This window comes from Dipodomys merriami, unplaced genomic scaffold (genome assembly GCF_024711535.1).
Source record: "Dipodomys merriami isolate MVZ:Mamm:240054 unplaced genomic scaffold, mDipMer1.0.p SCAF_13, whole genome shotgun sequence".
NCBI classification, from domain to species: Eukaryota; Metazoa; Chordata; class Mammalia; order Rodentia; family Heteromyidae; genus Dipodomys; species Dipodomys merriami.
This window is the reverse complement of record NW_027202604.1, coordinates 13961773-13988649: the sequence shown is the minus strand read 5'-3', so window position 1 is coordinate 13988649 and position 26877 is coordinate 13961773. Positions and strand designations below refer to the sequence as shown.

At 37.0% G+C, this 26877-nt stretch overlaps 1 non-coding gene across 1 annotated transcript; it reads right to left on the bottom strand.

The window, feature by feature from the left end:
* Nucleotides 1-11465: 11465 nt before the first annotated feature.
* LOC138824902 (small nucleolar RNA SNORA70) lies at nucleotides 11466-11600 on the bottom strand. The gene has a single exon (XR_011371218.1). It is a non-coding gene; the product is annotated as a small nucleolar RNA SNORA70 (small nucleolar RNA).
* Nucleotides 11601-26877: the final 15277 nt, after the last annotated feature.

Below are 26877 nucleotides of genomic sequence, written 5' to 3'. Positions count from 1 at the left end.
CACTGATTGGAGTTGGAAATTAAGTGCATAAGAGGGAAGAATGAGTGAACTTGGGCCTTTGGTACATGTCACAGATTGAATTCTCCAGAACATACTGGCCAGTGATCCCATTTAGCAGGTCATCAGCAGGTGAAGAACTGGAGATAAGTTTGTCTGACGAACTTGGAGTCACACAGCATTTTCCCTACCCAGAGTGAGGTATGGGGATCATTGTCCACCAACTTTTCTCAGAATGGCCCTTAGAAGATGTTATTCCCTTGGCATTTCTTGTGTATCACATATCTAGACTCAGGGGAAAAGCCACAGAGTTGACTGATTGGGGTACCCCCAAATGGGACATGTGTGGGGTATCAATATCAATTGCTATGGTAGAAGACAGGATAGATTAGGCACCAAGGATTGGAGTAACTTAGTTTGCATATAAAGGGAAAAAATGAATTTCCTCAGTTGAAAACAGATGTTCAACTTAATTTCATTTTTTTTCCTATTTCAGAAATATGTCTTTGTGGGCAACCACCCCCACGGAAAAAATCCTGTAGCCAGCTGTATAATTTAAGTATAATAAAAAGCAACATAATATAATATTATATATTTTGAGAGAGAGAGAGAAAGCTCTCTCTTTCTCAGTCTTTCTCCCAGGGCCAAGCTTTCTTTTTCCTGTTTTCCTCTTTCTTTCATTTCTATCTATCACTACTTCTCTGCTTTCTTTCTTTCCTTTATTCATTTTAGTTGTTAGCTTTGGCTTACATTTTTTATACTATTTTCTATAGGAAGAGAGTAGGGTTTGAAAGTCACTCTTAGGTTTCTCTGGGTCTCTGGTTTCAATCAAGGCTGGAAATGAAGATGACTCCATATTTCCAATACTTCCCATAGACTCCTGATGGATGGCACTTGAGCTGCCTGCCTGATGTGGCATCTCTTATTTGCAGAAGGTTTGAGAGCCTTGGTGAAAAGGAAGTTGGTTGCCCTGCTCATCTCTCTTGGTGCTGCCCCAAGAATGCTTATAGACCCTAGCATGGCTATGTCTTGGCAGCTACAATGTTAATCCTGTATTACCCAACTACCTGCCACGGCGTCTCTGAGGCTGAGACAGATGGCATGGGGAGATAAGTACAAGGAGGCTCAGATAACCTCAGTTTATACTAGAGAGTCCCCTCGAGGATGCCTTGGAGAGAAGAAATCAGATTAGGTAACCTCCACATGGAAATTTCCCAAAGGTCTCCCATTTATCCATTTACCACTAACTGCGTGGTTCAAATGGAAATTCCCAAGACACTGGAGAAAGAGCTTGGCACACAAACTTGTATCACTTGTTGGGGGAGCTGAGTTTTAGATGGGTGGTTTGTCCAAAAAATCAGGTCCTGCTAATGCTCAGAACTCCCAGCAAACCAGAAGGTATTTAAAAGACTGCAGCAACTTCCTACTTGGCGCCTAGGTATAAAGCAACCTCCACAAACCACAAAGTGAAGAGAGCTAATTATCCTCCTTTCATTAAGTTTTTGCTGGTTACACCTTCCATTTTCTTTCAATCTTATCTGAATTTTAATCATTTATTGCCTTACTCAAACAGGCTTGATAATTGACACATTTTAGACATTATTTAAGCAATTTCAGCATTTAAAGTTGAACATTCTGAACATACTCCTCACCAGTATGTTTTTCAGTCACTTCAAAAGGCAGATTCAATGTTATCTTCTGCATAGACACTGATGTCTACTTATTTTCTTGTGTTTGTGCTCTTTAAAAAATTCTAGGTAAGTAAGGCTTGTGGTTAGTAACATTATTAAGTCTTGGGGCTTTGCTGTGGTAAGTTTACCCTATGTTCATTTGTCCTTGCTTATAAATTTCTTCAGATGTGATCTTAATCCAATTCTTCTCAATTCTAAGACACCTCAAAGGTAAAGCACTGTCTTGAATTCAATGAAGAAAAGGTCTTCCCAATGTCAATATGCCAGGCAACTGACTTTTATTCCTTTTCTGCTACCCACCTTTCAGCATATGATCCCTTGGGGCTCCCTCAACAAGTGATTTGGGATACATACAGTAGACTGTTCTGCCCATCACTGTGATATCAGTGAGGTGGTATCACTTTTTTATTTTTTTTGCAGGAAAATTTTCCCAAGCCAAAATATTGTCTACATTCCTTTCCAACTATTTCCATCTTTGAAATATTGCTGCATGGGCTGGGAAGGTGGCTCAGTGGTAGAGCGCTTGCCTTGCATGCCTGAGGCCCTGGGTTCAATTCCTCAGGACCACATAAGCAAAAAGAAAAAAGCCGGAAGTAGCGCTGTGGCTCAAGTGGTAGAGAGCTCGCCTTGAGCTGAAGAGTTGAGGGACAGCACCCAGGCCCAGAGTTCAGGCCCCACGACTGGACCCCCCCCCCAAAAAAAGAAATATTGCTGCATTTGGGGTGTTCAGGAATGAGTCACTCCCAAAAGAATCTATCTACTGTCTTACACATCTCTAGTGACACTTCTTCAAAGGAAGGATGTATTTTGTTCTTTTTATAACCTTCATTGATTATAAATGGGTTATACTGAGCCATCCATTATAGATTATGTAATAAACAGAGAAAAGGTATTTTCCCCCTTCTCTAGCAATAAGCTTTCTTGTTACAGCTACAAGAAAATTTAGTATCTGCACAAAATTCACCTAGGAAATTCACAAACCATGACAGGTTTTCTAATTTTTCTGTATTATAATACAATATTTTTGAGAAGGGACCATTAGTCTGCTATAGGAAGGTGAACATAACACTAATGTCACTTGTGTCCTGGGGAAAACAATAACTACATGTGCCGAATTTAAAAGCCCCTCCCCCTACCAAGGGCATTGTCAAGAGTGTTCACAGTAGCAAATCAGTCATTTGGAACTTGAAACATATTTCCCTCTAAATATGATAAGTAGCAGTGTCTTTTGTCAAGTAGGAAGTCCTCCCAGTTTTTCACAAGAAATGCTTTTCCAAATGCCAAGCTCCAAGAAAAATAAATTGAGAAAATGAGAAAAAGAATTGTCAGTCTCCTGCAAGAATGAAATCTTGACAAACAACCTCTTTTGTGTACTGTTCTAAGAAATCCACAGATGTCAAGTCAAAAGCAAGAGAAGAGAAGCAGACGCATGAAACTAGAGGCTGTGGGATATGGTGGAGAGAGATGGGCAGCATCACCAGTCACTCTTGAAGTCTATACCATGTGCTATGTGTTGATAATTTGTGTTCACACAAGAGTTGTTCTAACGACCAATGAATGTGAGAAACAAAGTCTTTAAATTACAGTTTAAACACAATTGTTGGCTATAAAGTTACTAAACTTGCTAGAAGATCTAAATACGGCAGTATTACAAAGCTATCAAATTACATTCACTACCATTTCCCAGTGTGTGATAGTTACTGTAAGCTGCAGTTCTTAATAGACACTTCTAAGTTTAACACCTCTCATTTAGTAAGCAAACATTTCTAAATAAACATCATCTTGAGTTCTAAAAAATAGGAAGGATGTTGACTATGCTTTAAGGATAACTTGGAATTTTCGAATTTCAAGCTCTGTCATAAATCCCGAATCATAATGTATGTTGTTTCTCCACATCTAGGGAATAGACAGTTCTAATGTCATCTGCCCAGCATACTGCCCACTCCCAGACACAGTGCCCTTCTCCCTTCCCCATCACATCGGGCATTGCCAGCTGACATTCTCTTTCCTCTGGCTGCACACAGCTGGCCCAGCAAGGATCATCATCAAGGTCTTTCCTGAGCCTGGTGAGATTGAAACAAGGAAGAATAGTTGACTTCTCCCAGGTAGCAGAAACTATGAAATGAGGATAGTCCAAGGAACAAAGATAAGACATGAAGAGAGGAGATTCTTTGGCCCCCTACACACACTTCTTTCTTTCCTTTAGGTGTTGTGTTCAATCATGACTTCAGTTGTTATTATGGTTTATTCCTGCTTGCTCATGAAGTTCAGTGTGGGTTCCTATTTTCATAACTAAATGAGGTCTTGATTAAAATGAGGAACTGAACTTTCTTTATCACAATGGAATTGAAACATTGGAACTCTGAAAATTTAACAAAAAATAACCGTTAACAGTAACATCGGCATTATGAATACAAAGAAAGATGACGTGAAAATAGTGGTGCACTAGGAACTGTACACAGTAAGTAACCAGCCAATATTAACACCTTGGGGTGAATTAGTGATCTTAGGGCTAGTAGGGCAATCTATAGATTCCCAAAGCCCATTGTATTTCTATCTCTTTTGAAAAGCACATTATCCTATTTTCCATGTAAGTACCTGATTCATTCATAGCTTTTGAGCAATGTTAAGTACTGCAGTTACACCTGCCTCCATTAATCCTATATTGTAAGCATCTAGGAGAAAAACAGATGCTGCTCAATAACTATGTCAGATACGGTTACTGCAGCCTGTGGATTGGAAGGGAGTAGGAACTGGAAAGAGAGGCTGGACCCAACTATACTTGTTAGAAAAGAGAAGCAAAGAAAGTCTTTACACTAAGAAAAAGTGAAGAAAGTACCAGACAAAACAATATTGGCAGTCTGAGACTAAAGGACAGTGATCTTGCAAGAAGAGGTGGGCCCAATGCTTAGACAGCAGCTACATGGCAGATCTGCCTGACGGATACCGTAAGTGGGTCAATGGACCTACCAGGGTCAGGCTCAGGGAGTTTGAGTTTCTCTGACCTCTACCTTCAAACCACATGTGCTGAACTGGACCAGCAATTAACAGAACTGCAAAGGCTGCAGCAAACTTTGCTTAGAAATTCACTTGACAGCAGAAGCCACAAGAGGGCAGAATGGATGCTGAAGTCGGACACTTGCCTTTCTGGCCCCAGCTGTGGTTAATAATGGGTTGTGGGTAGGCACAGGTTTGGGGGGGGAGGGGGGGAGAAAAAAATGAACATCTATAGTATAATAAGGAATAGACAATAATTTAAAAAAAGGCTAGTGGAATTTTAAATTCCAAGATTTTTCAATTGACATATCAAGAATGAGTGAGTTGCCCTGGCCTGGAAAGTCCACACAGCGGATGGATAAGCATCTTCGGCTGATTAGAGATGAAGGAAACAGGTTTAAAGGCTGCACTTTGTGAATGCATTGGAAGGTGTTTGTCCTCCCTTCTCCACAGCCACTACTACTCCAAGGGTGGTCCCTGGGCATACAGCAGCAGAAGCACCTATTCAAAATGCAGAATTTGGGGTCTGATACATACTGAATCAGAATCTGCACTTACACAAGATGTCCAGCTTATTTGAACTCACACTGTACCTAGAAAATCCCTAGCCAGGAAAATGAGGAGTCATTAAAATGTCATGTGGGAAGTGGCATGATAAAGGCTGTGTTGGAAAGAACAGAGAAAGGGCCTAGCATGAAGACAGAGGCCAGTAAGAAGGACAAGAAATTAGACATGAGATGATGTGGCCTCAACCATCAAGAGGAGATTTGGGGGTTTTGTTTTGTTTTGTATGCTGTTAGTACGGCTTGAATTTAGGGCATCATCTCTGTCTCTCTGCCAGCACTCCTACCACTTTGGCCACAGCTCTCCTTCCAGCTTTTTGCTGGTTAATGAGAGATTAAAGTCTCCCAGGTTTTCCAGCCTGGGCTGACTTTGAACTGGGATCCTCAGATCTCAGCCTCCTCCGCAGCTAGAATTACAGGTGTGAGCCGTTGGTACCCAGTGAGATGAGGTTTTAAAAGGAAAGGAAACATCTACAATTAAGGTATATTATTTGTAAGGTAGAATCAGTACAAGTTGGTGACTAATTCGATAAGGAGAAAGAATAGAAGGTAGTTTTAGATTATCTGCTAGACAGGCAGTTGAGTAAAGGGCAATATAAGTCTCTTTAGCAGGGAAAATACAGAAAAGCAGTATTAAAAGGAAAGGTAATCAATTGGGTTTGGGACATGTTGCCTCCCCTTACCCCCATGAACAGAAAGTAATGTAATTGCCTCTTAGAAATTCACTGTGGGAAGTAAATAAGACACAAGCAAAAAAGTGTCAAGCATTAAAGTACTAATCCATTAAACAAATAGAGGTGGTTTTTTCCCCCTCTCTGTTATTTTCTTTTAGATCATTTTGGTGAGGGTAAGAAAGAGTTAACAGGCATCATTATTACCCTTGTAAACCCTAACGGAAATTCTAATGGCAGGCATGTAACAGCAGGGGAAAAAAAAAGACCACAAGCTGGGAAGTGACTTGTCATGGTTCTTTTTGTGGTGACTGAAACCAGCAACATGCACTCAACCAGAAGTTACTAGTATGTAGGATAAACCCACTCTATTCAATGTAGTAACAACTAGACACAGGGACCCACTGAGCATTTGAAATGTACTACTCAAACTGAACATGGGATGGAAGCACAGAGCCCAAAGACTGTATAAAATCGGATATACTCGAGCTCTATTTTTTTTACATTGAATACATGTACAAGAATAATATTTGGGGTGTTTGGGGTTAAATAAAAACATATCATTAAGAGCCAGGCATTGTGGCACAAACCTGTAATCTCAGTACTTGGAAGGCAGACATGGGAGCATCATGGTCCAACTGGCTCAGGCTAAAGTTCAAGACCCTGTTTATAAACAAGCTCCAGCAAAAAGGGCTAGAGGCATAGTTTAAGTCATAGTATGCTTCTATTATATATTGAAATATATATATATGTGTGTGTGTATGTGTGTACATGCTACCATATATTGAAATATATATGTGTATTTAATAATATATTTCAATATATGCATCAATATGTTTCAATACATATACATTTCACTATATAAACTTCAATATATACCATGCGTAAGTATGTATACATATACACACATATATGCTATTTGTGTATTTAGGATGTATATAATATACTATGTATAGGTATACATATTTGTACATAAGTACATATATATGTTATATAGAGAGACGTAGTATGAATTCATCTGCTTTTTATGTGTGGCTCACATTTGTTTCTCATATTACCGCACTAGGGAACAGTACTTGACACATTATGACTGACACTTAGTCCAGATGCTCTTGCCTGTCACGTAATGCATACTTTGCCTACCTAATGTGGACTGACTTTTTACGGTTTCTCATTGCTTCCTAATGCCCTCTTTCCTCATTGCGTACCACTAGGAAGTAGGTTAGGGTAATAGAAAGAGATGGTCTGTGGTTAGCCAAGTCCTTTTGGGTTGATCATTCTCCTCTGCTAGCAAAACCTTCCCATTGGCTCATCCATCACCATAGTGATCTCTGAAAGTAGGTCCAGATGATTAGGGCAGGCAGGAAGGAATCTCAGGATATTTGAACCCCATATCTTCCTCCATGGATGAAAGAAAAGTCCTCAGAAAATTCAAGAAACAGAGCTAAAGTTGTCTTTTTCACTACCAAAACTTACTCTGCAGATGGGCCTTGATGACCTGCAGTAGAGTTTTCTCTTCAAAACAAATGGATGCGTGAAGGTGTGGGAGGAGACATTGTGGGGGTTTATCACTGGTGATGAAGAGAGAAGAGTAGAAAGGATTCATTTTGTAACTTGAGTAGGAAGGTAGGTCATCTGGAGAGAATTTAGTTAGAAAAAAAACTAGTAATTTGCCTAGTGTGGGAAAAATGTGAGTGGAGAAATGTAGGAAAATGGACATAGAGTCAACAAGAGATGAATAAAAGGTTTGCATACCACAGTGAAGGCTTTGTCTCGGAATTACAGCAAGTAGGTGTTCACACAGATGTTACAAAAAGAAACATGCAGGAACCTCTCTGCCCTGTGTTCCATCCATCAGAAATAGCTGAATAGCCTAGATGCTTACAATGGCTAGAATTTAATTTGATTATAAATTAGGCAAATACACAACACTTCTTTAAATCACCAGTTGCTGAGTATCATAATCACTCTGGTGAGGAAAGGGTTTTCAACACAGCATAGGCTGGATTCATTTTGTCGGGCTACCATCACAAAGTATCATCAATCCTAGAGTCTACAAATGACACAATTCTGGAACTAGAAATCTGAAAGGGTCCCTGTCTGTGTCTTCTCCTCTAGTTATTGGATTGGGCACCTCACTCTTTCTCACTGGTATCCCAACTACTTACCATGGCAAGGACCACAATTTCAGATAAATTCTTGTTCTGAGGAACTAACTTGAACACAAGGGCTTGTGAGTCATACAGAAATCAACCACATGTCAGATACACATTCTGTACATTCTCCCATTGTATTAGAATAGAAGGCTTACCTATGACTGCGTCCTGACAAGATAGCATAAAGCTATCAGCCACTGTTTCTTCATGCCTCACAAAACTGTAAACCCTGGAAACAGCACAAGAGGAAAACTAGAAACAAGGCAAGAGGAAGATAAACTAGTTTAAGACCTCAGAGGAAGAGGAAAACCACAGTAGGAAAATGTCTTACATCTCCCACCCAACCGACAAAGTGACCCAGAATCAACATTTTCTGACCCCAAATCAGCAATAGCATGTAGTCTGGGAAGTCTCACTTCCCCTGCAGGGAATGCTACCTGGCCCACTGGGAAAAGGAATTCATTTGGAGTCTCATGAACACTATATGGACAAAATTGTTATCCTCCTTTTCCACCATGCCTGACCCTCCTCTCTGACAGAAGATATAAAAGGTGCCAGTAGCATCACACAATGGCTCTTGCTATGGTAATCTTGGCTGTAAATTTTACTGACCCCATATACCTGAGATCCTAAAACAAGAAACTCAAGGGTGGAGAAATGTTCTCCAGTTGAGACCGGCAAAGATGACCACTTTATTCTATAACTCAGGCCAGGGAAGCTTCTTTGTACTTAGGAGGTCAAGACTACCTGACCACTGAAAGACACCTGGTAACTCAGAGAAAATCTCCACCAGCAAAGACCCATGGGCTGGGCAATGGTGGTTCAGGCCTGTTATCCTAGCTACTCAGGAGGCAAAGATCTGAGGCTCACAGTTTAAAGGCAATAAGGGAGTCTCATTGCACCAAATCAACACAAACAGACAAAAATAACACCACAAAGACTTAAAAATTATTGTAACCTTGAAAAAAAGTTATTGTAACTGCTACCCACCAAAGTAAAATCTGTAGGACAAACCTAGAGAGAGTGATTTCATATGATTGTGAAAGTTTTACCTTAAGGGGCTAGGGACATAGCTCAGAGGGAGAGTACTTGCTGGGCCTGTACAAGGCCCTCCCTAGGATTGATCCCCAGTACTGGGGACAGAGGGAGGGGATTGAAATAGAAGCTATTATCTCTTACCACAATATGCACAGTGTCCTGCATGTGGATTGAAAATCACCTGACACACCAATAACCAGGAAAGTCACAACTTGAAAAAATCAGTATCTAGATGAAGTGAATATTGTAATTATCTGAGAACAATTTTACACCAGCTGTTAAAGAAATTCCCTCACAATGAAGTATAAATTTCCTAAAAAATAAATGAAAAACAAAATCTCAACAAAGAGGAGTTACTTAAATGACCAATTTGAAGTTATAAAACTGAAAAATACAATGACCAAAACAAAACAAAACTACTGGATGAGCTTAATAGAAGAACAGAGATGAGAGAAGACAGAATCCATGACTTGAAGGATGGAAAAAATGAAATGTACACAACATGAGAACAAAGAGACCATGGAAAAACAAACAAACAGAACCTCAGGAATCTGTGGAGCAATAAGAAAAGCTCAAAACATGTATGTCATCAGAGTAACCAAAAGGAAGAGGAAAGAGAATGGGGCTAAAGAATACCTAAGGAATAAATGCCTGATACTTTACAAATTCTGTGAAATATATAAACCTACAAACTCTAGAAGTTTTAGTGGAACCTAAACAGGATAAACTCAAAGAAATCTATGTCACAACATATCATGCTAACTTCTGAAAACTGAGGACAGAAGCAGTGAAAACAGACAGGGAAGCAATGTGCTCACAGAGGAAGAAGCCATCCGAGTGGCAGCTAGCTCTAAATCTGAAATCAGAGGTCAGGAGGAAGCAGAGAATTTTCAGTTGCAGAAGGCGAAAACAATGCCAACAACCAGTGGCTTCAACAACTTATCACAAACCGGGTGACTTACAATAGAAATTCATTCTTTCACAGCTCTGGGAAGCAGAAGCTCAAAATTAAGGTGTCCAGAATGCTGACCTCCCCCTTAGCCTCAAGGAGAGAGTATCTTTTCATATCTGACGGTTCTGAGTATCCCCTAACCAGGGGCTACAGAACTATAATTCTGCCACCTTCACATACTCCTAATTCTGTCAGGATGGTTGTCATTGAATTTAGGCCCCACCTGAAAAATCCATTATGTTCTCACTTCAGGACTCTTAACTGAATTTTGTCTTTTTCTTTTCCAAATTAGGTTATCTTCACAGGCTCTCAGAGACAGGACATAGAATTGCCTACTGTGGACCTCCATTAAGTCTACCCTTAAAGGCTGATAGAACTCCTCCTCCTCCCCTCCCCCTTTCCCTTCTCCCTCTACTCCCCTCCTCTCCCTCCCCTTCCATCTACCCCTTCCTTCTCCCCTCTCATCTTCCTCTACCTACTCTCCCTCCCCCAGCCTACCCCTTCCCCCTCCCTTCCCCTCCTCCTCTACTTATCTCCTTCCCTCTCCCTTCCTCTTCCCCTCCCCCTCCTCCTCTGGCTCCTCTCTTCCCTTCCCCCTCCTCCCCTATCTCCCTCCCCCTCCTCCCCCCTCTCCCTCCCTCCCTTCTCCTCCTCCTCCTCTTCCTCCTCCCCCTCCTCCTCTTCCTCCTCCTCCTTCTCCTTCTTCTTCCTCCTTCTCCTTCATTATTATTATTGAATCTGAGGGTGATGCAATGTTCATTGATGAGCATGTTTCGTATGTTGTGGGGTTAACACTACAGTGGGGACTCTCACAAGTGCAGAACTTGCTGATTGTCGGGGGGACCATGATTAGGGATATATTTTACTACATGGTCATTGAGGATAAACTACTTCTCAGCTATCACAGATTCAAATTTACTGCATTAAGCTTAGTAAAGTGCACTTTTTTGAGATGTGAATCATCCAGAAGCCAGGAAACTTGAACATGGCCCTCTGTTGGGCCTCAATCACATGTTCTTCATTCTGCAGTTTAATAAAGATGGGCATGGGCTGGGAAGGTGGCTCATTGGTAGAATGCTTGCCTTGCATGCATGAGGCCCTAGGTTCGATTCCTCAGCACCACATAAGCAGAAGAAAAAAAAAGCCGAAATTGGCACTGTGGCTCAAGTGGTAGAGAGCTAGCCTTGAGCTGAAGAGCTGAGGGACTGGGCCAGAGTTCAGGCCCACGACCAGACCCCCCCAAAAAAGAGTAAAAAAACAAACAAACAAACAAAAAACAAATAAAGATGGGCATGATTATCTGGCCAATATGCACCTTGGGTATCATAGATTGGGATTTCCAAAAGGCACCATACATGTTTTTCTAGAACCTAGGGAGAAGACAGTGAGATCAGAGACATGAAGATCCATTAGAAGCCTTGGGTCAACCCATACCAACAACAGGAGGTGTGCATTACCAAGAGGGCTTCTGTTTGTAGCCAGTGCCCAGCAAATCCTTGTGGGTAAAGGAACCTGAGCAGCTTAATTGGCTGCTGAAGGAAAGTGCTTCAAACACAAGTCAGAGAATAAAGTGAAGGAATATCAGGAAGGAAGTCTGAACCATGAAAGGAGCTGGAAAGTCTACATAAAACACATTCTGTTTCCTCATTATTTTTATGAATCATACTTGATATTTGGAACAAAATATGTAAACTATCAGAGAGTACATATTTAAAAACAAAGAATGTTTAGGTAAAAGAACCTAACAGGTAGTACAGTTTACTCCGTGGCAAAATGTTGATAACAGTGGATTGTAATAAGTCACATAGGGATAGTTTAATACCCAGGGCAACCATTGTGAAATCACAAAGATGGATATTCAAAAGCATGACATGTAGGTCAATATAGAATGCTAAAAATGTTCAAGTATCCCACAGAAGATAAGAAAGACTACAAACCTGGGAACCAGAGAAACTAGCAAAAAAAAAGTACATGAACGCCATGACAGATTTAACCAATAATCACCTGAAATATTAATGACTTAGATACACCAATCAAAAACTAGAGATTGCAGCGGATTTTTAAATAAACATAATCTTGTGCTGTTTAGAAGAGATTGACTTCAAGTTCAATTTAGGTGTACTGTAATTTTTAATGGAAAATAATGTACCAGGAATATATTAATTTAAAAAAACACTGAGCAATTTACATAAGTGACAAAGTTGTAAGGATGAAACACACACATTTGCAAGTGCAAGTCTGGAATGTTCAGTTAAGTTATATAACAACCATGTTATTGACATTGATTGATTTTTTTTTGTCGGTTATGGTGCCTGAACTCTCCTCAGCTCTTCAGCTCAAGGCTAGCACTCTACCACTTGAGTCACAGGACCACTTCCAGCTTTTTTTTTGCTTATGTGGTGCTGAGGAATCGAACCCAGGGCTTCATGCATGCAAAGCAAACAATCTTCCACCGAGCCACCTTCCCAGCCCCCATAGTTGTGATTTTTGTACCATAATCTTATAAAATATTTCTATTGCAGAAAGTTAGGTTAAAGATAAAATGGGATTACTATTGTTTTTCAGAGCTGAATATGAATTTATGATTATCTTGATAAAATTTAAATTAGGAAAAAATCTTTTCTTAAAACAGTGTACTAAACTTAAATGAGTGTTCTGAAAGCTCAATTTAAAAATAGGTAGCCCACTGACATGTGTATGCAAACAAGATGTAACATAACTGCTGCTGTATCACAGAAAAAATGATAGACCACACTGGACTTCCAGAAGGAGAAGCTGAATAGGTTCCCAATGTAAATGGTGGTACTCAGAAACCGCAAGCATAGGAGCCTGTGACCAGAAATGCATACATAACTATTTCTTCTGGAATTGGTATAATAGGCTTACACATTGCTGTTTTGTGATCAAGGCCATTGAGACCAATGGGTAATTTTCTACCATAACAAAGCCTGAAAAACAGAACATGCGAGTACCACAAGCATTGTAGGAAATGACCTTGTCATGACCTTTGGAATGATGACTGAAGAGTAATGCAAATCCACTAGAGACAGGTGACCAAGGAAAATATACATGGGAGGGAATGGATAGGATCATCTTCCCAGATGACAGGGAAAGATAAAGAGGGAAATCTGCAGGTCTGGGTCACTGGTCAATCCGATAAGGATGAACTGAGTTTCTCCGGTCCTGTTCTCCATTGGTGTTGCCTGAGAGTCTCCAGGTGTTCTATATATAGCCAAGAGAACAAAAGAACATGATGATCAAGAACTTGAATAGAAATTGGAAAGTAATATAAATAAATAAATTAGGTAGCAAAACTTGAGTTAGCATTGTTTTCTCCTTTGTTTAAAAAGTAATGCAAAGAATCTTTAACTCCTATGTCCTACATGAGGAGCAGGAAATGTTTCTCTTTAAAATATGTTCCTACTGTAACCCTGTTATACTAAATTAAACCCTTGCTTAACTTTAAAAAAGAAGTCATACGTATTTAGTTACTTGACATTTACTATCACTGGCTTATAAAAATATATTAACATTAAGTTTTATTACAATCTTTGAAGAAAATAATGAAATACATTGATTGGAATGATTCTTCCATTTTGTATTTGAGATAAAATCTTGATAATTGAAATTGCTACAAGAATAAAAACAAAACTTCACATTAACAAGAGCCTATGTATGCTGTCCTGGTTGGTTTACATTGGAAATAGTAGGTTATGACTGCCATATGTCTCAAATCTACCCAGACTCTCATTCTTGATATGAAAAATAATTTTACCACCTTTAAGAATTTAAGAGCAAGCATATATTGTGATTCTCTACATATATCTCAAGTCCTATCTTAGCATAATTGGTTAACTTAGTGATTTACTCACTTAAGAAATCGGTATACAAGCCAGGCACTGGTGGCTCATGCCTGTAATCCTAGCTACTCAGGAGGCCGAGATCTGAGGATTTCAGTCCAAAGCCAGCCCTGGCAGAAAAGGTCCCATGACACTCTTATCTCCAATTAACCACTCAAAAAAAACAGAAGTAGAGCTGTGGCTCAAAAATGGTAGAGTGCTAGCCCTGAGCAAAAGAGACTAGGGACAGCACCAGGCCCTGAGTTCAAGCCCCCATGACAAGCAAAATAAAAAAGGAAATCAGTGAACAAAAACCTCATTTATACATAGTAATATTTAATTTAGAAACTACTATATCAGAAGATATACAATAAAACTCTATTTAGTCTTTGGCATAATGCAATAGTAATATGATATTTAATAACAGCCAACTTTTAATGAATGTTTATTTATGTTATTAATGTTTATTTACTATGCCATGTGTCATAAATGTTGCATGGGTCTTTAGAGATCTATTATTATAGGTTGTATCTTCTGTATTAGAAGGCAAGGACTAAAAAATTTTCAATATTCATTTAAAGTTAAATAATAGTGCTTAGCTCCTACGTCAAAACTCTTAAAATATAATTATTATTTACATTTATATTAATACAAAATCCAGTTGCAATAATTTACAAAGCTTTGCCCACTAAAATGATGAAATGTTTTTTCTGTTTAAAACTTGGTTTCAATCTTCAGCATAAAAATGACAGCCCATGTTTGCATGAATGACTTATTACCAACACTAGAAAACAATGTGAATATTAATATGACATTATTGTATTGTATTGTAAATAATTAATTATAAGAAATAGCTGTTGCTCACAAAAATAATTATAAGAAATAGCTGTTGCTCACAAAGTATTTGACTCTCTGGAAAACATTTAACTGAAGTATTATACTCTTGGGATAGATATGAGAAAAAAATAGTAAAATCTAAAGAGACATCTGAAGTCATTTTAACATCCCATGTGATTCTGGCATGTATCTGTTTATTTTGCCTCTAGTTTTTATACTATTGATGACATGCCCATAAAAAGAAAAAGATATTTACAACTGAAAATATGGATCTTATTTAAACATGCATGAAAATTCCAATTTCAACACCCAATATTTGTTGTACGTGTGTTTGTATGTGTGGCCAAAAGGCATAAATTTATTTAATGTGAAGACTAGTAAAGCTGGGTGTTTCCATTTTAAAGGGTGTTAAGCTCCCCTCTCTGTCTTCCAACTAAAATACCTTTGAAGTTCAGAGGTTTAGGAACACTTAGAATAAATGCTTATAATTAATAATACTTATCTACTTAGGCCAGCATTTGTTAAATGTTCTAACTATAAGGCTGGAGAAACTGATTAAAGAAAAGCCAGCTGGTAACCCACTGATGTTTTGTGCCATGTCTAAACAAATGGAAAGAACACAAGAGCATATTCCAGCCTGTTTCCATTCTGTCCACCCTTGGACAAGAAGTAAAATGAGTTACTCTTTTATGAAAAATTGCCTTTGTAGGATTCTTCTAGCATCTTTACGATCATATTAGAACTATTACTGCCAGAGCAGAGTAGATTAGGAACAAGAGGTATTCTTCATGGTAGAGAGCTGTGGTAGCTGAAAAAATAATGCTAGTCTTAGCCCATTTTTGTTGTTATAACAAATCAACTGAGGCTGGGTACATTATAAAACAAGTTTATTGAGCTCACAGTTTTGGAGGTCCAAGACCACAGTGATAGCATTGGTTTTTGGTAAGAGTTCCAACAAAGTTACTATTTATTGTATAATGTGAGAGGAAGAGAGAAAGAGAGCCATGAAATGAAAACTTATCACAGTAATACAGGCAAATTTTAGCATTCAGAAATCCATTAATGCTATCATAGGTATGGAAGAAATGTGTATTACACACAGACACACACACACACACACACACACACAATACATGTGGGGTATGGGTGTGTATATCACAAACAGATGCTGAAAAAGGAACCATAAAGACTAGGCACTATTTATTTCAATTTAAAAAAGTAAGAAACCTAGAAAGAGAAACTTTCTAAATTTGTGACATCTAGTATTTTAAAAAGCTATGGCAAACATTAACCAAAATTGAAAAGACATAGCTACATTTCAACTAAAATTATTAGGTTATAGTCTTATGTTCACTACCACTGGTCACAGGACCTAAAGTGTTTCCCAACAGTATATGCAGGGAGAAAAAGGAGGTGTAAGCATTTTCCACATATCATTACTCACACTGATAAAAAAAGAAGCCAATAAGTATTTTAAATAAAACATTTTAATTCCAAGTATAGCAAGGTTGGTAGATATAAAATGTGTACTAGCAATGATTAAGCAGAAACAAGATTATAGATTATGGGTAATGGGAAAAAATATGATGGGACTCAAACTAGCAAGTTAAGACATAAAGCATCTACCAGGATCAAACAGGGAAATGTCAACCACTTTCAGCATTTAATATGGGGCAATAAGGCTGTGAATGAGTGTCAGTGATGTTATGCTGAGCAGTTTAGGACTAAGAAAGAGGAGAGAGAATGTTTGAGTACTTTGCCCTTCATTAGCTCAATGGTAAACCATAGTTTGACCTGAGGTGGCTTACCTAGGATTGCAGCTCCTACTGGGAGAATCTGTGTCTATAGCACTTTGCCTGGAGGTTTCATTTGGAGTTCATCGGCTTCCTCAGGCTTAAGGCTTTAACCCTGCCCACAAGGCTACAAATCTTCCCTTCATGAAACTCTTCGAAGTGTTATTACTTTTCTGCCAGGATTCTGACTTGCAAACTCCAAAAAGGAAACTGAACAATACATTCAATATGAATAAACCAGAAAATCCTCAAACTATCCTTAACAATTATATTTTTATGGGAGATAGGAGAGTCATCTTCTACTGTCAGGGTAAAAATTAAATCAGACCATAGATTAACAATAAGAGGATTCTTTCCCAACTGTTGAGACAAGAAACAACTTCATTTACTTAAGATGTCACTTTCTTTTCCATATCTCTTCCTTTAGTTAGAAAAGGACCTCAGCAATAATTTGACTCTTGTGTTCTCCCAAGTACCACTGAAGGGTGAAAATCTATCTAAGAAAGTAAACAAAAGTAATGAATATGTAAATAAATTTACAAGGCCTTTGGTAGACATGGTATGCCAAAAGCTTCTGATCACTGGCTTCCAATTACTATCAAATAACAACTGTTGAATTTCCTTAGCTACTTTCTCCTCTTTTTCTGTCTTCTCAATTTTGAATTTTTTAATTATTTAAAAAGAACTGAAATTTGTTTTCATCATTCTTCTTTTAAATGGCTGTGAGGTACAGTTGTGTTATATTGCATTCATGATATTCAGTATAGTATACTGATTTAGTATACTTATTCTCAATTTCTGAGCAAACTTCTTGGGAAGACTATAAAGAACTTTGTACTTATTTTCTAGAAGATGAGATTATTAAATAAAGTATTTTCTTTTTTTAGGGGGGGGATCCGGTCATGGGGCCTGGGCCTGGGCGCTGTCCCTCAGCTCTTCAGCTCAAGGCGAGCACTCTACCTCTTGAGCCACAGCGCCACTTCCGGCTTTTTTCTTTTTGTTTATATGGTGCTCAGGAATTGAACCCAGTGCCTCAGGCATGCAAGGCAAGCGCTCTACTACTGAGCAACCTTCCCAGCCCCTAAATAAAGTAATTTCTATATGCAAGAAGAGCAGCCAATTTTATCAATATTAACGGCACATGTCACTTTTAGGATTTGAATTTAATTCCTGTTCTGGAAATGTTTTATTCTACAGTCCTCCACCAACTTAATCAGGTCCATATCAATTTTTTTCCTACATCCATCACTAGGGCCCTACACATTTTGCCCCATGTGTATAACCAACCTATTTTTTTAATTTTCTCTTTTACTATTAGAAAAAATTTAGATTTTAAATATTTAAATATATTTAAATTTTAAAAAATACTTGTCACATTGTATTCTAAGTAGATCTTTTTTAACAAGTTTAAATAAAACTGATCTATAATTGTAGCCTCCTTGCTTGTTTTTATATATCAATTGTTATTGTGATTAAGTGATTACATAAATTTCAGAAATTTCACAATATTGTGAGATAATGATACTTAAAGTTACAAACACTAATATTGTCAAAGATTGCTCAGCACAAAAGGGACTGGTGTTATGTTGTCAGTTCAGAAGAACAAAATAAATATAATAAAATTTCCTGGCTTAGGTTCATGTTACTTTTCATACAAAGTAAACTGTTTCGCTTTTCTCTTATTGGTGAAAGGTAGAATCACTTGTGTTATTAAATGGAGAGAAAATGTCTGAATCTCTGGTGAGCCCCTCAATTTCTTTCTGGAATAAACAACTATGACAGTAATTTTTTTTAAAAGAATTATTGTATAAATATGTTAGAAACAATAGCAAGAAAGAAAAAACAAAATTTGAGTCCTTATCTTGGGGTTCTTTGTTGCTTTGTATGTCCCTCCCTCACGGTATAACCCCTGTTTTCACTGTATTTGATGTTGGTATAATTTGTGGTGAGGAAGGTGGACCCATTGCAACAATGAGATGTACAAGAAGTTATGTCGAAAAACGAACTTTACAACTTTGGCACGGGGATGAGGAGAAGGGGAGGGGAGATAGAAAGGGATGGGAAGGGGAAACAAAGGAGGAGGCAACAATGCTTGATAAGAAATGTACTCATTACCTTGCCCATGTAATTGTAACCCCTCTGTATGGTATTTTCACAATAATAAATAAATAAATACATACATACATAAATTTCAAAATAAAAATTATTGTAAAGGTGATGTACAGAGGGGTTACAGATACATAAGTAAGGTAATAAGTACATTTCTTTTTGACCCCTCCCTCATTTTCTCTTACCCTCCCCTACTTCCCCTGGCCAAATTGTAAAGTTCATTTCCAACATAGTGCCTAGTGAGTATCACTTTTGCATTGGTTCACTCTTTGTCCTACCATTTCTGTGACACCTCTTCCTTTTCCCAAATCAGGTAAACTTACATACAAGAAAATTATGTCATAATATTTTAAATGAATATTTAACTTAGCTTCAAAAAGCTACATCAAAGGCTTAACACAAAAATCAGCAGAGATAATTATTCATCTACCACAGCAGTACCTAAATCCAAGTTCATATGTCTGCTGTTCCTTAGAATGCAATTACAAGTTCAAATGAGAAAAATGTTCATATATGCATTATTAGTTTCTGACAACATTGTGAGATGCAAAGGGAGGAATTATTTAGTAAAATAAAACCTGAATAATTACAGGGATTACAAACTTCATTATTATCATTTTTTTAGTAACATCAGTAAAAAAGTAAGGACATTAATTGAGAGCCAGTGGCTCACATCTGTAATCCCAGCTACTCAAGAGGCTAAGATCTGGAGAATATAAGTTCAAAGCCAGAAACAGCAGAAAATGCAAAGTAACTTCATACAGTACTGTATGTAAATATTAAATATTAAAAATATATTAAAAACTTAAATAAGTAAAAAATAATGATAAAAAGCCCAGAGAAGTTGCTGAAAAATCAGAAGGCTGACAAAACTATGGAGTCAACGTATGAAAAAGATATAAACCAAAGAAAATGCTAAAAAATTACAAATGTCAATTACATCAGGAAGGCAGGAATAAAAATGATGCTAATAAAACCAATGCCCTTAAACTCAAGAAACGGTTGAAGTTTCAGATTGTTAACTATGTTGACTTTTAAAAGAAAGAATTTTATAATCTATCATCTGTATCCAAAAATTCTAAATCAAAATGTTCTACAAAGTGCCCATAAAATAAATTACTCAAACTTTAAATATGCTTAGCAATTTTTCTTCAAATTTGGCTTCCTTTTCTTTTCTCATTAAGAGCCGAAATCCTGCCAATGTTGAAATGTATAGTTTTCCCTATTTTTAGTTAAAGTTTTAGCATTGATTTTTATGCTTTTTTTTTGTCTTTCCATATAAAGGGAGTTTAAATAGCCGATTCAAGGTTCCTCCAAATAAGCTAGGGTTTTTAGTCAAGGAAAAGTAAAGTTAACTTCATTGCCATTTTTGGTTAATGATACAAAGGATACAAACAGAATCATAATTCTTTCATTAAATAGGAGGTACAATCTAGAGGAGAGAGGGTTTTTAATTACTCCTCTAAACTTAGTTTCCTCACATTTAAATTAACTAATCTGTCTTATAACTAATTTTTATGCTGCTTGTAAAGGCTAGAGTTCAAGTGAGTGATGGCTAATAGAGAAGTAAATTTTCCCTGAGAGCAGACAGGAAGAGACAGGCGTGTTATCTCCGTTTTAACCATGTCTATAATGCACTCTTAATCATTATTTCCTAGCCTAACAGAAGTCTTTATTACATTTACTTTCTATAGTTTATATTTAAAAAGCAAATCTATTGAATATGCTTTTTATAATGCACATTGTCATCTCCACATTGTGATACTTCTTTCTACCCCAAATCTCTACCTCTAGACTTGCCACAATAAAATGGTCTTTAGAGTTCTCCCCACTTCTTCAATTTTGACAAATACTAACCATCCACGAATACATAAAGGTCATTGTGAATTCATTCAAATGTTTGGGATAGCTGAAGAACAGAAATAAAAGTATAAATGAATGGGCAAGCTCTGGCCCAGAGATCATACAAGGCTCAAGATGCTATTTGGTGTATGACAAGACAGATACATTTGTTTCTTGACAACTGTCTGCTGCCTACTTGCCTATATTGATCATTTTGAATAGCTCAAGAAACTCTTTCGATCTCTGCAAGTCCATTTTTAGAAATCAATCTTCCATATTAATGAATTACAATGATACCAGTGAGTGGCAAATGTGGCACAATTAAAATATGATCTTCTGTGATAAGGAACTCTTGCCTTACTGATGTACTTGTGGGATCTGCAGTGGTCATTTTTATTTGTGGAACAAACTAGAAAGTCACTCTCTGGGTGAATCACTAGCTAAGAATCAGTTCATCAGATGAGCTATAGTCCTTTCACCAATGATAAGATTGTTCTTTCTGACATCTGGAAGGATGTGGGTGTTTGACAGCCACAGTATCAAAATTCCAAATCATTTGCTAAACAATTTCCAAGAAAAATACCGTCAGTGAGAGAAGCAAAAGGTATTTTCATTATTGTTTTAAATTTGCTCTTTCCCTACCTGGGAGAAAATCTGAATAGAAGTATTTTTTAATCATCAGTGCAACCATCTCATGGACTCATATTGGTGAAATCTCTCTTAGAGATTTTCATAGGAAACTAGGACACAGAAAAAAGTTGTCAACAGAAAAGAAAAAAAATAACATATACATATTTGGATCCATTCAGTAATACTTTCTAACTTATGTGTGACTGTCCCAATTGGATATTTGTTGTCCATTAGGTAATTTAGACTTGGGAAAATTCTTGGAAATATTATATTTTAATATTAGTATGTATGTTATAAAAATGTATACATAATGCTATAAATATGTATATTTATATGTAATGTATGCTATATGTAATATCTGGGAGCTGTTTCTGGAACTGTTTGATCCACAGAGAATTGAATGTATCCCTGGAATAGGTTTTTTTTTTTAAGTGTGTGTACCAGTACTGGTACTTGAACTCAGAGCTTAACTTTCTCACTTGGCTTTTTCATTCAAGGCAGATGCTCCATCACTTGTACCACATCTCCACTTCTGGTTGTTTGCTGGTCAATTGGAGATAAGAGTCTTAAGGCTCTTTTTTTGCCAGGCTTTGAACTTTCATATTCAGAACAAAGCCTCCTGATAGAATTACAGACCAGAGTTACCAGTGTCCAACTAGAATGCAGTTTTGAATGGGAAGGTTAACCAGCCCCTACATCATACAAAAGACAATCTAAATAGCATCAATGACATTTTGTAGGATCTTAGTATGAGGAGACAGAATTTTATTCATCACTTGAATGGCTCTAACATAATTTATTGTAAGCCTTTTATCTAATTTGAAATGATAAATTCTGAATATCATTTTGTTCTGCTGCTCAATAGGATAGATTCTCCCAAGCATACAAAAATAAAAATTACTCACATCTGCCCAGATGTCTGTTGTGGCTACTATTTTTCCCAGTCAAAATACAATTGCTTAAGTGGTTCTACATCCTACAGAGTTCTAGCCTGGACTGACTGTAAGGATATAGCTTTTTATGAGGCCTGATTTTCTTTCCCTTCAGTAGAGATGGCCAATAGAGATTATTTGGAACAAACAATTTCTATACTTCAGATATTCTTCCAGGTCATATTTGGAGCATGAGAAATGAGCCATTCCTCTGAGCATTCTGTAACCTGAGGAATTTTAATATTTCCGTTTATTGGCAATTTCCGGAAAGGATGGTTCTAAAATGCATTTTAATATTTAGACACTATTAGTTTCCAGTCTGAAAACTCCAAATGTAGTTTATTGAAAGCACAATAGTATGTGATATTTTCTCAGGCTTTTTTCTGAGGCTTGTGGAGATGGTTGTTGTCAATTCACATGAGGGTGGACAGCAGTTCCTGTACTTCTGAAAAGGAAGCAGATTTAAAATGAGGTGGGTTTTACCAATAGAAGATACAATTCTTCCGCATTGCTAAAGATTAAATAACAATTACCCAGCAAAAGATTCTGACACACACTTACTAAGTATATAATGGTAATCAATGGGCTTTCCAGGTTTTATTTTACTTAATTCTTCCTTTAGTCGAGAAAAGAGACTGACTCATATTCTCAGAAGAGGTAGATTATTACAGACTTATTTGTTATTCATTTTACTCTAAAGTATACATGTCATTAAGTTAGGGGATCCTTAAAATGCAAGTAGATTGAAGCTCAAAAAATACATAAAAAACATTTGGTCACAGAGCCTTGGTTCTTAGATTCTACAATTTTTTAGACAGATGCTGTTGGGTATCTGGGGTTCTGTGGCAAATCTGAATTTATACCAAATACAGAGAAAATGTGAGCAGGCAACTTTCTAACTAATTCTGACAAATTAGGACACATGTTAGCAGTGAATAATCACCACATTAGATGAATTTTAATTTGTACACTCTTCCCTCATTCTATCCACTTCACCCACTGATGCAATGTTTGCTTTTTAAATTTTCATAACAATATCACTAATTGGGTAGCTTATTTAAGTTAATACTACTCATGTTAGTGTTCCTCTTTGGCTTAATATAACAGGTAACAATGAAGAAGAGCTTCAACTGGAATGACTCTACCTGTCATGAACTCTATGTTGAGTACTCTACAAGTTACCTTAAATATTATGTCCTTTAGTCTTCAGATGAGGAAAAGAGTATGAGAGAACTAAATAATTTAACTATCCCAATGTCACAAAACCAATAAAATGCAGAGGTCCAGGGTAAGAAGAAATTCTGCTTCACTTCTGAGCCTCAGACCTAATCTCTGTGTGTTAACACATTTTTGCTAACTCTGTATGTATGTACTTCCTGATGCCTCTTTGTGCATGGCATTTTCTCTTTGCCTTTGTTCTTCATTTTCTAGTTTTTTAATGGTGGTAATTGGGGCTTGAACTCAAGGCCTTGAACTTCTTAGGCAAATGCTGTGCCACTTGAGTCATGCATCTAGCCTCAGTTTTTGCTCTTTTTCATGGTCTCAGTATGCTTTCTTAGAATTATTATTTCCTAGTCCAGTCTCTCTTTCTTCTACTTTGTCCTTTTCTGATCATTTCTTTATCTAGCATTCATATTATATCAGAAAATCTCAGCTCTGCATATGATTAGAAACATCTAGAGAAATCTAGAAAACCTGGTTCGGAGGCAGTTCGATATTTGGATACAAAACTCTGACTTTTTTTTTCTCTGAAAGCTTAAAATTTGATTCTAAATTTCAGATCGGGATAATCCTTGCATGTCTGCATATCTGTATTTACTTGAGAATGAAAGACAAAAAAGAAAGCTGTTTGCAAAACTTAATCCTAGTTGACTTAATTGGTAGATTCTATTGAACATTTAAGGGAAAAAAATATAGTAATTATAAAAAATCTTTCAGAAAGTAGGCGATAGTCCCTTCAACTCAGATGGTAAAACCCTAATACCAAAATTTGATAGGAGCATTAAAATACACATTTGAAGAGAAAAATAAAAATACGTGTATATATGTGTACATATAATTATGGTTTGAATATGAGTTCATCTCCAGCTAGTTGTCCTATTTTGGAAGGTGGTATAATGATGGAGAGTTGGCCTGGTTGGAGGAAATATGTTGTACAAAGTAAAAGGTCAGATGGGAAAAAACCACACACACACACACACACACACACACACACACACACAATAAAACAGCCAACTCTAACTCCAGTTATATAATAAAAATTGACCCTGGTTCTGAAATCTTACTTAGAGACTTTTTGTAAGTTTTCATCACTTCATAGACTATGGTATTTATATGAGAGGGTCAAGTTTAATAAGCTGTTTATTCAGCTTTCCAACTTTCTGTGCAAATATTTCTCTCAAAGCCAAGCCCTCTAATCCCGTTCATTTGGTGGACTGGAAGCATTAATTATAGTTTAGATTCTACAAAACAAGTGGACAGAGCCGCAGGCTTCTATCCTGTTGTTTTCTAAGTTTCTTGGCCACAACTATTTATTGATATTACCATTTCTTCGGTTCTAGAACCAGTTACCAGGAAATCCAGTAGTTAAGACAACCAATGTAACCTACAGGTTTTGAAGTCATCCACAGATAAGAATGTTCTTTTGTTTTTCCCAAAGTCACCTCTTCTCATTTCACAAAATATGCTACAAATTCTAGCCATTTGAATGAACTATATTTGTACTAAATAATTGAATTAAAGGTGACGTTCATTTCTGAGTATTTTTATGATTCATTGATGTTAAGTTTTTGTTTTGTTTCAAAGTGCATGCCCCAGTTCCTTTTTGTTTCAGCTATTTTTATATCATGAGATTGTTAGTATTCAGCCAAGAGTTTTGTGTGTTTGTAAAACTCACATCTTTGTCATGCGTGTAAGCAGCAAAACATTTTATTGACTTTTCACCATTTACTAAGTTTTCAATATATGGACATTTGATTTGACTTTTAAAATATAAAGATTATGTTTATTGTACCATGTTCTTGTCCTAACTCTGCCATCACAAAGTAATCCAGACTGATGTCCTGCAACAATAGAAATGTCTTCTTTCCCATTCTGGAAGCTGGAAATCTGAAATCATGGTTTTAGCAGAGCTTGATTTTGGCAAAGCCTTGTTCTTTCCAATCCTCCCTGAGGAGGACCCTGCCTGCCTCTTTCAGCAACTGGGAGCCATTGAAGTCCTTGGATTGTAGCCCCTTGCTCCATTCTCTACCTTACACACCCACCCTCCTCATACCTCTCTTATTTCTATATTGGGATAGGGGTTCACCTTACTCCAGTGCAACCCAGCTTAGCTACATCTGCAGCATCCTAGTTTCAAATAAGGTAACATTTTCAGGATGGATATAAAATTTACCAATCACAATATGCATCTCAAGGCATTATTTATATGTATGCTAGCATTTTCAGTATCCATGAGACAGGAAAGTAAAATGTTTTTATGTTTTTATGAGACACGATTTTAGATAGATAGATAGATAGATAGATAGATAGACAGACAGACAGACAGACAGACAGACAGACAGACAGACAGATAGATAGATAGATAGATAGATAGATAGATAGATAGATAGATAGATAGATAGATAGATAGATAGATAGATAGATAGATAGATAGATAGATAGACAGACATACTTATATACCTATTTATAACTAGAGGTTTTATGAGAAAAAAGAATTCTGGTACTACTTCTTAAAAACACATGGATTTCACTCATTAGCTGTCTTATAACATGGTAACCTCTCTGAACAATCCCTTAATAATAGCAATAAAATTATACTTAATTATTATATTTCCAATGTATATATGCATATATGTGTGTGTGTTTTATTTGTCTTATCTCCCCAATTTGTTTCATCACAGGAAAATAAATGTGCTCTTCATAATACTTTTTTCTAGCCCACCAATGGGAGAAGATCTTCATTAGCCATACAACTGACAAGGATCTCATATCTAAAATATACCTGGAACTCAAAAAATTAAATCCCCCAACAATAAATCTTCAAAGAAATAACTGCCCAATAAATAAGTGGCCTAAAGATGTAAAGAGAAACTTCTCTGAAGAGGAAAGAAGGATGGCCAATAGACACATGAAGAAATGCTCAACCTCCCTAGCCATAAAAGAAATGCAAATCAAAACAACATTGAGAAACCACCCCACTCCAGTTAGAATGGATAAAATGAAGAACTCTAAAAACACCAGATTCTGGAGGGGATGTGGACAGAAGGCAACCTTACTGCATTGTTGGTGGAAGTGTAAACTTGTTCAACCACTTTGGAAAGTAGTATGGAGGTTCCTCAAAAGACTATATACATAGAGCTCCCCGATGACCCAGCAATCCCACTTTTGGGCATTTACCCAAATGTTTACAAACAAGACCACACTAAAGCTACCAGCACGACTACGTTTATTGCAGCACTATTTACTATAGCTAAGATATGGAACCAACCCACATGCCCCTCAGTAGATGAATGGATGAAGAAAATGTGGTATATATACACAATGGAATTCTATGCCTCCATCAGAAAGAATGACATTGCCCCATTTGTTAGGAAATGGAAAGATTTGGAAAAAATTATATTAAGTGAAGTAAGTCAAGCCCAAAGAAACATAGGTCCCATGGTTTCCCTTATTTGCAATATCAAGTATATGTATGAGTCAAGCAGAAAAGGTCAGATAAGGTGATGTTAGGAAAATGAACCCTAAGATATGTATTCAAAATTTTTTTCATGCATTTGTTTCTAACACATTTATAAGATTATTTCTTTGTTGCTTTGTATGTCCCTCCCC